Source organism: Dromaius novaehollandiae, chromosome 4 (assembly GCF_036370855.1).
Source record: "Dromaius novaehollandiae isolate bDroNov1 chromosome 4, bDroNov1.hap1, whole genome shotgun sequence".
Classification (NCBI taxonomy): domain Eukaryota; kingdom Metazoa; phylum Chordata; class Aves; order Casuariiformes; family Dromaiidae; genus Dromaius; species Dromaius novaehollandiae.
The window spans coordinates 18,614,961-18,627,711 of NC_088101.1; the positions used below are offsets into that span (position 1 = coordinate 18,614,961).

A 12,751-nucleotide genomic window follows, 5' to 3' on the forward strand; every position below is an offset into this window, starting at 1 on the left:
TGATGAAAGAACTGTTAAATACCCAGAAGCACTGGCAAAACAGGGCTCCAGTTTCTAGGCTTTTCATTGTGCAATTCAGAGCCAAAGTCTGAGGGCAGCAGTCTTTCCAAGGAGGATCACAGGGCCTTGAAATAAGTTTAGTTCCGGCTGTTTCAGGAAAGAGGTTTTGTAGCTCCTTTTTGTTAGGAAACCTGGGAAAACAAGTTGTGGAAATACCCAGGCTGTTAAAAGGCTTTTCCTGAATCTCCTTTTATTCTGTTCAGAAAGGGTAAGTTGTGGAAAAATATTTAAAAAAAAAAAAAAAAAAAAGGCAAATAACGAGCATAACGCTATAACACTTTGGACTTGGGTTATCTGTCTAGCAGCTTTTTTTCAACTGTCTTCAGCAGTTTGTTCCATTGGAGCTATATCCAAAACACAAGTACGTCTGGCAGGGTCTGACCCAGAACATCCTTTAAAGTTTCCACTGCTACGAAGCTGAGGGGCCACAGAAATGACATCGCTTGGAGTTAGGTACCTGTTTCACTGGGAGCTTTTGTGTAGCCTACAAAGTGTCAGTCAGCATCAGGATACCATAGTACTACTGATCAGTCAGTCAAGATTTGTCTGCCTGAATTTTGCTCAAGCATGCAAGGCCAAATTCTTTCTTCCATGTAACTGCAGTGAAGTAAGAGTAAGAGAAGTTGACCAAGTCCCTTTGGGTGCATTTGAGCTGAGCAGTTGGTGAGTCCAAAGACATATCCAGAAATCTCTTGGTTGTCTAGATCTGTGACCTGTCCAAAAGATGTCCTGGTCCCCTGTAGCTAGCTTTTATTCCTGCAGAAAGGGGAAGAGGGGGGCTAAATTGTGATTGCAAGAACTGTTTAAGGCTTTCCAGATATGTCCGGTGAGGTAAGAGCACTGAATTTGTCACTCTGAAAGAACTATGATCTTAGGTTTCAGTGCTGAGCTGAGTTTGAACTGAAGATATTTGTGTTGAATTGTTCTTGATTTTGAGAAAAATTACTGTGAGCTGGTAGAGACAGGTTTGGAATAGAGAAGCATATTTGAAAACTGGAGTGGAGTTAATAGTTATATTAATCCAGGTGGGATGGTAAGATGTAGAGAGAAAGCTCAGCGAGCCCTCAAAGGGTGAGCACAAAGGAACATGACCAGAGGTTAAAGAAAGAGTCAATCAGACGTACCCACCAGCATCTCCTCCTTTGCAGTAGGCATGCATGTGTTATGATAATGGATTCAGTCATGAGATGTTTCAAAAATTCCTTTCAGCGACAAAACATAGAACGTCACCATTCATTAAACCAAGCCCAGGTGTAAAAAAAAAGGGAGAGAGAAATGGAAAAAAAGAGCCTGTAATTAAGTCTTGCTGGGTTTGATAATTGGAAATAGAATGAAACAAATGGGTTCTGTAGTAACTAGATGACAAATTACAGGACAGCCAGGTAACCTTTAGCAGCATGGGCAAGACCATTTAAAAACCTACTTAAATGCTAAGAATTATAGCTATATTGATTAGGAATTATAGTCAATTTAATCGTTTCCTCACAGTAAAGCAGAACTAAACTGTTAAACTAAACTGTTAATCTAAACTGCAGTAAGTGTTATAAACACATCCAGTTTTGATTAAGCTGTTACCAGTGTAAACATGCCATTATAATGAAATTAAAGTACTAGCAAGAATTGTGGTATGAAAGTTCTAGCCAGATTTCAGTGACATTCAGATAGTAGGTAAAAGTGCAGAAAGTATTGATCTTATGTGACTAATAGGCTGCTTAATAATAAAAGGAGAAAGACTTACACACTGAAGAACTGAAGATAAAAATATTAATAGTGAACCTGTAAGTGCAGCTTCAGTACATGAAATATCACAAGATGTTAGAAAAGCTCATTTCCAAATTAATATTCCCTTCATAGTTATGAGGTATGAGCATCTAGAGTAGTATATCTGCTATTGGCACACAGAACACTGAAACGATATTAATTAAACATAACTATATTGTGGGTTTTTTTTAAACATTTATATCTGAACATAGAGGAGGAGACCGTTTAGACCGAGAGCAAAATATGTTTTTCTTTTTATAAATGTGTTTATGTCCCTCCATTTTTCCATTTGTAGGTTGGGGCTGATACTGCTGTGACATTTAAAAGAAATGTTGTGAGAAGAGAGTCATTAAGATAGGGGGAATGCAGATATCAGAGTGATGAGTACTGTCTTCATTATGTATTTCTTCTCATCACATCAGATTGGATGCAAAAGCTCACTATTTTCCATATGTGAAAGCCACACCCAGTTCAAGTTTAGATTTTTGCCCTGAGGATAACCTGGGAGAAATGCTTTTGGCCTCTACATTTGGCAGGCAAGAGGTTAGGGGACCCTTACCAACTCGTAAGTGCTGGTAGGCGCTGCTCCGGGTCCCAGGACACCGAGTATGACCCAGCTGCAAATAGCTAAGTTGGAGCAAGACAATAACTGCACTCGGAGGAAGCCATCAAAGACTTCCAAAAGAAACCTGCTTTGAGATGAAAGAGAAAATTACTATGGTAATCAGCTTTACTAAGTAAAAAAGGAAAGCTGTTTCTCTTTGGGAAAATTTCCAGTGTTCAAGAAAGGGGGAGAAGGCGGAGAGAGAACATGATAAGGTCTCACACGTTCAATTGATTGTTCACATCTAACAAAAATAGCCCCACTCTGTTCCCATTGTCCTGCAGCTGCTGGCTTCATTATGCTCATTGTGCATTTCCTTGTGGCTGAACAGCGTGGTCGCCCAGTTTCCTTTCTTGATTTCCTAACAAGATTTGTGATGAACTGTAGGAAAAGCCAGCAGTACTTCAAAACAATGCTTTTCACGTTTTAGTATGGCCATCCAAAAACCCCAACTTTTTCCTCATAGCATAGCAAAGCTATTTCAGGCAAGCACCTGTGCAGGTAGCTAGGTACTTTCTTGAATCAGGATCCCATCTCTTGGATTCTTTTTTTGTTTTAATTCCAGGGGCATGACTGTATTCATGTATACTTTAAGCTTCCTCATTAGGTGACAGGAGAAACTTCCTGCACTCAAGGCCAAAAGATCTTTATCTTGAGAAAAGAATCTGTGTACAAAGATGTGAGCTTCATATTAAAAAAGTCGTATCATTTCTAACAGCAAGTGTTAAGTCTCCGAGGAATCATTCCTCTATATACAAGCAGTTTTTGAATGAAGAGTCAGGGGTTCCCCCATCATTCCTTCACTGTTCCTGACAACCGTTTAAGCTATGGCTGACATATCAACTTGATCTCGTGTGGCAGGTTTGGCCACAATGAAGCTGCCCAGCCCATGTGGAAATAAGGCATAGAAATCAAAGTATCATTCTCAAGAGTAGTATTTTCTGCATATGGAAGTTAAGCATTGTATAGCATCATAACTGAATGCCATGAGATGGCTGAAAAAATTCTTACAAATATTTTGCAATCTATTAAGTCCTCTTTAGCTAATTTTCTCTAAGTTTCTTTTCATTCCATCCTTATGAAATTACAGAACACTTTTCTATAGAGAATTTACACAGACTAGTACTTTGCACCTATGCCCTTCTTCCAGCATGGACTTAAAATGTAAGTTCCTTGTCATGCCCTGTGACACTTCTTTTTGCTTAAGAAATGTTTTCTTCAATAAGGAGCTCAATTTATGGAGAAACAATTTCAGAATTTTCAAATAAAACCAGCTGAGGGAAAGATTTGTTATTTCAATTGGTGTTTCACTGTTATTCTTTATTATTTGTGAATGCCTTAACTGTTCCAGTGAATAAAATCAGCCTGGGCAAAATCTGTGAACTGGCTGCAGGTGAAACAGAATTTGTTTCTGGTGAGGAGCGCAGGACAAGAAGGCCAGCCAGCAACGGACAATCTGAATGGGTTTTTTTTGGCCCCTCCCTGATATCTAATCAGAAAGTGGCCCTTCAGGAGCAAAACACTGGCAAGAGGTGAGCCTTGTACGTAGATGGGGGAAAAAAACTGTTTGGGAATAATCAGCAAAATAGAAGGGCACCTGTGAAAGCATCCTCAGTAAAAAAAAAAAAATATGTATTTTTTTTTCCAGACCCACTTCTCCCTCAGCAATCAGTCGGCTTCCTGGACAACTGACTTGTTAGTCCGGGAATTCCAGCCAAACAGATAAGCTGCTATTCAGTTCACCTTATATGCTGCCAGATCTTCAGTCTCAAAAACACTTAATGCTCAACAACTCTTAATTCAAATGTCAGCCTTCCCCTCTCAAATATTTTACATAGTTTTGATTGAGGAAAACGTTGGCAGGCACTTTCAGAGTTCCTCACAAGCCTCACCGCAGACCCTTCCTGGTCATGGTCTTTACTGTGGGTGCTAGACACTTGAAATATTTATTTTGGCTTTTAAACAGGGGCTTAATGACGCATCAAGTCTCTGATAAAAATGGAGAAGGCAAATCAATGCTTTTTGTGTGTTAAATGAGAAAGGAGGAAAAGGGATAATATAAAGTAATGACCAGTCCATCAGTCATCCATGATTTCAGGCAACAGCTCACACTAAGCTCATTCCAGAGTCTGGAACCCACAAAATAATGAGGGTCTTCAAATTGCTGATAAACTTTCTTCAAAGTCTGCTTTTATTGTAGCTTGACCTAAATTCTCCAATATCCATCAAAAAACTCTTTTGACAGGAGAGAACATAAAACAAGCTTACTCCAAATGCCATTATTAATGCTTTGGCAATTTGTTAGCAGCTTTTCTAGTATTTTTGTTCAACATCACAGCAATTTAATTATTCCTCCTGTATGACATCCCTTAAATTTGTAACTCCAACGTAAACCTGAAATTAAAAAAAAATGCATTGATTAAATAACCACTGAAAAAAACAACAAGGTGATTGTAGTAACTACTTCATCAGCTATGTGATTGTTTCAAACATGCAATACTTCATCAAGTTAAGTTAAGAATGTTAAAGAACAATTAATATTGAGTAGACACTGGGAAAAAGATGGCACTAGATAAATGGCCAGTCAGTTACTACTATAAAAAAAGTGAATTGCACTGAATGTCTGGAGTAGGCATTTTCTTTTAACTTTATCAAAACCTGGTTAAAAAGAAAGTGAATTTGTTCAATAGACAATCCCTCTTGATTCTTGGGAGATGCGGACTTAGGAACAAAGATTAGGTGTGCAAATGAACAGATCCTGTGATTAAGTCCTGATGTGCGTGGAGGGCTATCATCCAGAGAAGTAATCCAATATAACCTCCTCCTAATCACTTCTTTCTTAGATATTTATTGATGTAAATTGTGCATTTGTTGTTCCTAAAAATCTCTAAATTCTTACAGATATTTTTATTACTATGATAACTTTTTCAAGAAGTGATAAAATCGGAAACAATCTTCGCTAGTCAAACTAAACCAATCATTATTTTATTAGTTTTTTTGGTTCCTTCATACTTGCACACAGGGCTCATATGGGAAATCAAAAGTCTGTTCACTCCAAGGCCTAAGGAATTTTACAACTCAAGCTGGATAGGCCATGTGCAATGAAAGGTACTGGACTTTTTATCTGACCAAAACTGATCACACCAACCATCTCAAAATATTGTGTCCTCCAATAGCATCCAATGTATTTAGTTTTCCTGCTACACTTTCCTCCTCAAGCACATCAGGCTAAGCCGTACATACAGTTGTTTTTCAGATGCCCAGGCTAACTCTGACTGAGCTAAACCAAGCACTGGGAGCAGCAAGAGACATAATTTGCTTTTGTGCTGATCAGAAGGTCATCCTGACCTTTTGCACCCTGAGATGCAAAGTTTCAGCAGGCAGTATTATCGAGAGCCGAGGCACCTGCTCCATCCCAGGCATCTGGATTTCACTGTCTAGGACCTAGAAGTCAAGCATTACAGGGCCTGAAAGCATCTAGGCCATTAATTCGATCCAGCTCTACAATCATCACAAAAGAGTTTCCAGTCTAAAAAATGTGATTGTATTACTTACTTCTGCCTTCTCAGGGAACATCAAATCTTTTGAAGAAGTATTTTGGAAGAATTAAATACATCTGACCTGATAACAGTTTGATGAGCTGAAAGATTACAAATGCTTTAGGGAATCATGGTACTCATCATTTCCTTACTAACAGCAGCTAATCTTTTCATATCATAGAGCCTGTAAAACTTCCGAACTACCTTTGCTGGGACTCAGTTCAGAATATTGGCTAGAGAGAGGCTGTCTCCCATTCTTCTGCAGGCTGTTAAATAAAGCGGAAACAGACATGAAGATCTTTGCAAAAATTCACACAGCTCTAGTCATATTTAGTATCAACAAAGAGGTTTTACCAACCGGTATTCCCGTCAGGTCTGCTACGGATCCCTGTGATTGCCAGTGCCACCTCCTGGTACTGAAACATACTGAGATGTGCCAAAGAATAATAACCAGCCATGCAGGAATGATATTATAAAAACAAAACAAAACAAGAAAATCCAACTCCCCAAACCCTACCTCCAGCCCCATTTTTTGTTGTTCTCTACAGTCTTTTCTAAACAGTTCTTTATTTAATGGATAATTTAAAACTTGAATATAGTTGTAATTATAAGCAAATGAAAAGACAAGGGAACCATCAAAGGCAAGAGGTTATTGTGGTCTTCTTTCTTTTTATACGATGTTCTTAACAAAGCTGAACCCAAAACAGATGTATGCAGATCAAACTAGTCAAAACTGAACATGAGAAAGACTGGGCGTTTAAAGTTTTGTTCTGAAATGTCTGCATCCATCTACAGATCTGCAGGACTGAGGAAATTCTTGCAGCATTAATGAAGCTTGGATACAGAACCTGAGATTTTGATTGCAGATTCGAGACTGAGGATTTTACGTGTTCCCACTGCCAGAGCATACAATTTACATTGAGTTATCCCAGCACAACTTAGAAAAAATGTTGTGCATGCTTCATAAAAAAAGAGATGAATAGAGTATTAAAATGATGACATTTACTATAAACTGCATGTGTCACTTAGTTCAGCACTCCTTCCCCATCACTTCATACCCTGGTTAGTAAATTGTCTTTCCTGCAGCTATTCAGACTATACTGGAGGAGGGGAAGAAAATAAAAAAAAGGAACCACTATTTTATTTTTTCCTGGCTAGTCCCTTTCCAGTAGGCAGAGTAATACAGCTGCAGCTGTACTTTTACAGCTAATGGTGGTTGCAGCCCAAAGAAATTGTTTATGCGGGGATATAGTCTAACAACATGAACGTCAAATAGCCTGGTCTTCTCAACAGAGTAAGCAGTGAGTCAAATGTTCAAAAACATGCTTAATACTAGTCTGGCAAAGTGAAGCACCATTTAAATAGGGAGCAGTATTGCCCAGGGCTCTCTGGAAAGACTGCCTGCCTCCTCCTCCAGGCATTTGTTCATGAAGCACCACTAAAACTAGCAGATGAAAGATAGAGAGGCAAGGCCAGGACACGACACAGCTGCTGACAGGAGGCAGAACAACAGGACTCAGCTCGTGGCTCTACCAACTCACTATTTCAAAGTGACCAAAGATGTGCTATTTCTTCCGATACCAAGTCATTCGCCATCCTCAGGTACTGTCTACCTCAATATCCCTACCAGAACGCTCCAAAAAAACCCTCAAGCTGTCAGTCATTCCAAAGCCCCCCACAGACACCGCACTGTTTGCTTCTTGGGATGGGTTGAATTTTTTCTAGAGTATTTACAGAAATCAACCCCCAAAAGGGCAGGTGATGTGGAAATCCTACATATATCCATGAAAGCAAATGATGTTGCAAGTTCAAATGCAGATTCCTGTTTTTTTCAGCAATACTTTACCATCTCTTCACTGTCTGTGTCATGCAGAGTTTCACAGTAAGAGAACTCATATCCTCAGGTTTGATAAAACATCAGTCCTCTTCTTGTGCTTATATTAAATAAATCTTTGCTAATGCTGCAGTACAGGGCCTAAAACACAGCTGAGCATGCAGCCTCCTCACTCCAGGAGAGGGCAGTGGAACACACGTAAACTTGGTACGGATATGGCAAATATACATTGAGCTACTTTAGCAAAGCCTGCTTAGTCAACCCAAACATTGACCTTGGTGGCACAAGCACGACCAGATTCAACAGAAGGAATTATGAGTGAAGTTTCATGTCTTGTAAGCACTGTAAATTGATTTGTGTTATTGTTTCCTAGGAAAAAATCATGCAACTGCTTTCTCTGTCTCTGCTCACGGAGACGAAAAATGTCATTTGGAGGCGGTGTTTGCTTGCACTTAGGTTAATAGGTCTAATTTGTTCTGCAAGCGTTGAGGGAAGCAGAACCAATGGAGGAACTTGTAATTCTACTTTATAATTAAGATAATGTGCCACGCTGGCCCTCAATCATATTTTTGGATGCTGCAGTGTCCATGACACATCTTGGAGCGAGCGCAGCTGTGATTAAATATTTTTGATAACCCATAAATATAACATTAGTTGCCTTGGTTAGGTTTCTGATAACATCATTCATTTCAGATCATTCAATTAGTGCAGACAAAGGGGCTCTTTCCAGGAGACATAATGTCATTGTCTCTGGAAAGGAACGTACTTCCCAATGACTGTTTATCACTCTGTAATTACAGTGCTGTAGCAGCCATTCTCTATATTACGAGGAGTCCTTTTTGTGCCCAAGGATCCAGCAGTTCTTTGTTTTAATTTATTTTCCTCTTAAATACCTCCTGCTATTTAAGCAATAATTCCCTGTAAATCAATTGTTAGCAGCAGTTAATGACTGGTTGGTTAATTAATAGCTGAAAGCAAAGCTGAGGGTGTTCACTGTTCTAACAAACCACCAGACGTTAACTGTGGTATTATTGCTAACATACCCTATAATCAATGACTTCTCAGAGCTACAATGTAGCCTATGTATGATTTAAAGAAGGGACTAGCTGAGTTGCAATAGGTGGCAGCATTATTAAAAAAACTCCCTGACTTACGCTTTGAGCCATGTGCCCCTAAGCAGGCAGCAGGGTGTCAGCACTGGTGGAAATGTGATTCAGGCATGGAGGCTGTGGCCTGAAGCTCCCTGCTGTCTGTAGGAGGGCTCCCATCGATTTCGGCGGCAGTGGGAGCAAGATGTTGGTGCAACCTCCTCTTGCGCTGTAGCAACTACAACTGCAGCCTAAAGCGACCTTGGGGGGGACTGTATGCGTGAGCACATGTTTGATGCTACGGATGAAGTTTGCACAGTCTGTGCTTTCCTTGTAGTGAGGAGAGCGATTGCATAAGGGACAGGCTGTGCAGGCGCTGTGAGATCCTACATGGGAAGGCTGCAGTGACTTTGAGCCTTCAGGAGAGATGAGGCTGCTCCCATGCTCGTCCATTCCACCTCCCGTCTTGCTCCACTGCTCCCTGGGAGAACGTTGCTGCCTGAGCAGTTTCAGTGCAGAGAGTCCCTGAGACTCCCAAACCTCATCTCACTCGCACTGCTGGCAGCCAGAAGCTTGCTACTGAAATTCAGAGAACTGCACCATTGTAAGCAACAAAACAAAAAGCCTCAGATTTGGTCTGTATCAGGATCTGATTATTCAGAGTATTTAGGGGTGTCTGTGTTCTGCTTGAGGACTGTATTAAGGTGGTTTTAACGCAACAGTCTGCTCTGCTTATCTGTCCAAGGGACAGGTTCTCAGATAATCTCTTTTCACAACATTCTCATTTAATATTTATATAAGCCTGCTTTGTCTCTTATCTTTCATGAAATAATGTTTGAAGTGATGCTGCCATGGAGAAAGAAGGAGAGTCTAAAGCAGGCAGTAATTGATGTTCACAAAAAGAATATGTGTAATGGACCAGCTGGCTTATTATGAACTAAAATACTGCAGTATCTTCAATACATATGATGGTAACAGAGAATAAATGTTGACATTTTCATGGTGAGCAATGTAAGATCATCAAATCAAACAATTTCTGGCATATAGTCAAAGCACTGTTAAAATGGAAACTCTAGTGATAAGGACATTTTCACATTTTTTCCTGAGTAGAAATGTGAGGCTGTATGAAACCTCCCTACACTTAAACAGCGCCAGAGGTTCCCAACAGACACTGTCTGACTTGTCTTAAAAACAAACACAACAACAACAACAAAACCCCCCAAATCAGCAAGGAGCATCCTTGCATGACTGTGCCAGCTCTTCTCACCCTGACATTAAGTTGTAAATTAAGATAATTTCTGCTTGTTATTCTCTCCATGACCAAAGAGAGCAACTGATAACTGTCTTATCCATAGCCACCATTTGTATACTGGAAGTCTGTTGTCATCTTACTCTCTCAGCCTTCTCTTTTCTAAAATAAACAAACCCAATTCCCTCAGTATCTCCTTGTGGTTTGTGCTTTCCACAGCTCTACCTTCTAACTCTTTTCCACTGAATTTTCTCTACATCAGTAATAAAAGGTAGCACCCAAACTGGTGAAATCACCCCAAGTGAAATCTCACCATGACCAAAGACAGGGAAATAACTGTAGGCTCCATCTTGAGTATGACACTGCTGTTCATATAACCAGGAACGTGCACTGTTGACTCACGCTTAATTTGTGATTCCCTGCAATCCTCAAATCTTTCACAAACATGCCACTGCCTAGCTACTTTTTCGCCCTTTAATCTCTGTGCAGCTCTCCTTCCCGAGCACAGCACTTTGGACTGTTCCTGGTGGGATTTTGTTTAAATATTTGGAAATCATTTCTCCAAGTTGTTTGAAATTCAGGACTTGCAACATCTCTGAATTGTGTCATCCACAGGTTGTATTTGTTTACTCACTCAGTTGTTAATAAAAAATATTTAACAGAACTGCATATAAGACAAACCACTGAATATAACCTACTTGAAATATCCTCCCTGGCAGTGATCCATTGGTAGTTGTTGCTACAGAGCTATTTTTCAACAGGCTATGCACCCAACCCATTGCAATTATATCTATACCATATTCCTCAGCCTGTCATATACATCAAAAAGCCTTACTAAAATCAAGCACTACTGTATTTTCTGCTTCTTCTTTATTCACTAGACAAGCTACTATGTCAAAGAAGGAAATTAGATTGATTTGACATCAACTGTTCTTGACAAGCCTATGTTTTCTGTTGTTGTTTTTCTTTTAATCACCACATCAGCTGGCTGCTTACAAATTGATTGTTTAATGATTTGTTCCTGAATCTTTTAAGGACCTAAATTACACTGACAGGTCTGTAATTCCCTAGGTTCTCCTTTTACCCTTTTTAAAATATAATACCCTGTGTTTGCCCTTCTCCTGTCTTCAGGGACCTCCTCTCTCCTCTATGAGTTCTTAAAGATAATCACTAATGGCTCAGAGATTGCTTCAGCTAGATCCTTAAGTACTCTAGGGTGAACTCCATCAGGCCCTGCTGACTTGAGTGCATCTATCTTATCTAAATATTCTTTAATCTGTTCTTTCCCTGTTCTAGTCTGTACTTCTGCCTCATTGTTAAAATTAAGTTTAAGCAGCTATTAGGTCCCTTGGTAACTGATACACTTTGTAATTCAAAACAATTAATTATTCTGTAATACATTCTTTAATATTTATCTAGGTTTATATTTTTATTCTCTATGTTAGAATTCCAACCCCCCCCCCCCCAATGTCTGTACTCACTGACCCCTGTTCACTAGCTGCTAAACAAAGGACACCATTCTAGTGGATAGATTCATGGCTGAAAATGGAGCAGAAAGAGGAAATTTAACTAAAATGCTGTTTTTTCCATTCAGAACTTCAACATCCACTTATAGGTATGCACTGACTGCAAGAACAAAGGTTTCCGTTTCTCTCTAAATTGTTCCTAAAATATAACTAGCACAATTATATCTGAGACTATGTCTGCAGCAGCATCCATGGGCCAACCACTACTTCTCAGTCAACAACTACGGTAGTTTGAATTTGGGAAATTTTTAGGGCTTTCTCTAAAACTGCTCTAAATTAGGACGTACTAGGTCCATGCTATTTTTTTTTTTTTTTAATAAAACATCAAGACTTGCCAAAATTTATGCTGGATTTTCCATGTGAGTACTATGTGGAGATCCACTTCTTTTGTTGTATCAGCTACCGCCTGGTGCTGTAGTATCGAGTGGGAAGATAACTCAGGTTTCTACCAGGTACAGCTGAATAGAACAATCTTTACTGCTGTCTTCATTAAAGTCCCTTTTGCCCACCCTTCTCCCCAGCATTTAATAGCCATTAAAGATCTGAGCAATACAATGCTTGTATACCAAGGCTTTTTCTAAAGCAGGGTTTTTGTTCTTATGCTCAGGACTTTGTTGGGACCGTCTCATGTCTGGGATCTTGTCCTATTCAATTCTGAGCAATATTTGAAAGAATTAACTACCAGATAAAATAGTCCCTTTCCCCCAGCACCCAAGCACTTACTTTCTCATTTCCTTCTTGGTCTCAAAACAGCACTACAGGGTCCCTCAGCTGAGAAGGGTGACTGACATCTATTCTTTGCTGCTTGCATGGAACAGTTATTGCATTCATCTGTTTTCTGTGTTTGGACAATCATATAAAAGAAGTTATTTTCATCTCATGAATCTGCTATACCTCATCTGATATACTAACACTACTTAAAAAGTCTTTCTCTCAGAGCTTTACTGCCATCCTCATTTCTCACCCTATCGTTGTTCTTTCCATTATTCTTTTTTGCAGACATTTTACTTTAAAGGACCCTCATCAGTCTGAAAATGTTCATTTTTTTAAAATAAGAATCTGTCCAACCTACACTCAGGTTATCATCTCT

The 12,751-nt window shown here is 39.5% G+C and overlaps 1 long non-coding RNA gene across 1 annotated transcript; it reads right to left on the reverse strand.

Annotated features, from left to right (window-relative positions):
• Positions 1–2,648: 2,648 nt before the first annotated feature.
• On the reverse strand, positions 2,649–6,519 carry LOC135328374 (uncharacterized). Its single transcript, XR_010389205.1, has 4 exons — positions 6,323–6,519; positions 6,169–6,230; positions 5,981–6,065; positions 2,649–4,819 (listed from the first exon to the last, which is right to left on the reverse strand). It is a non-coding gene; the product is annotated as an uncharacterized LOC135328374 (long non-coding RNA).
• Positions 6,520–12,751: the final 6,232 nt, after the last annotated feature.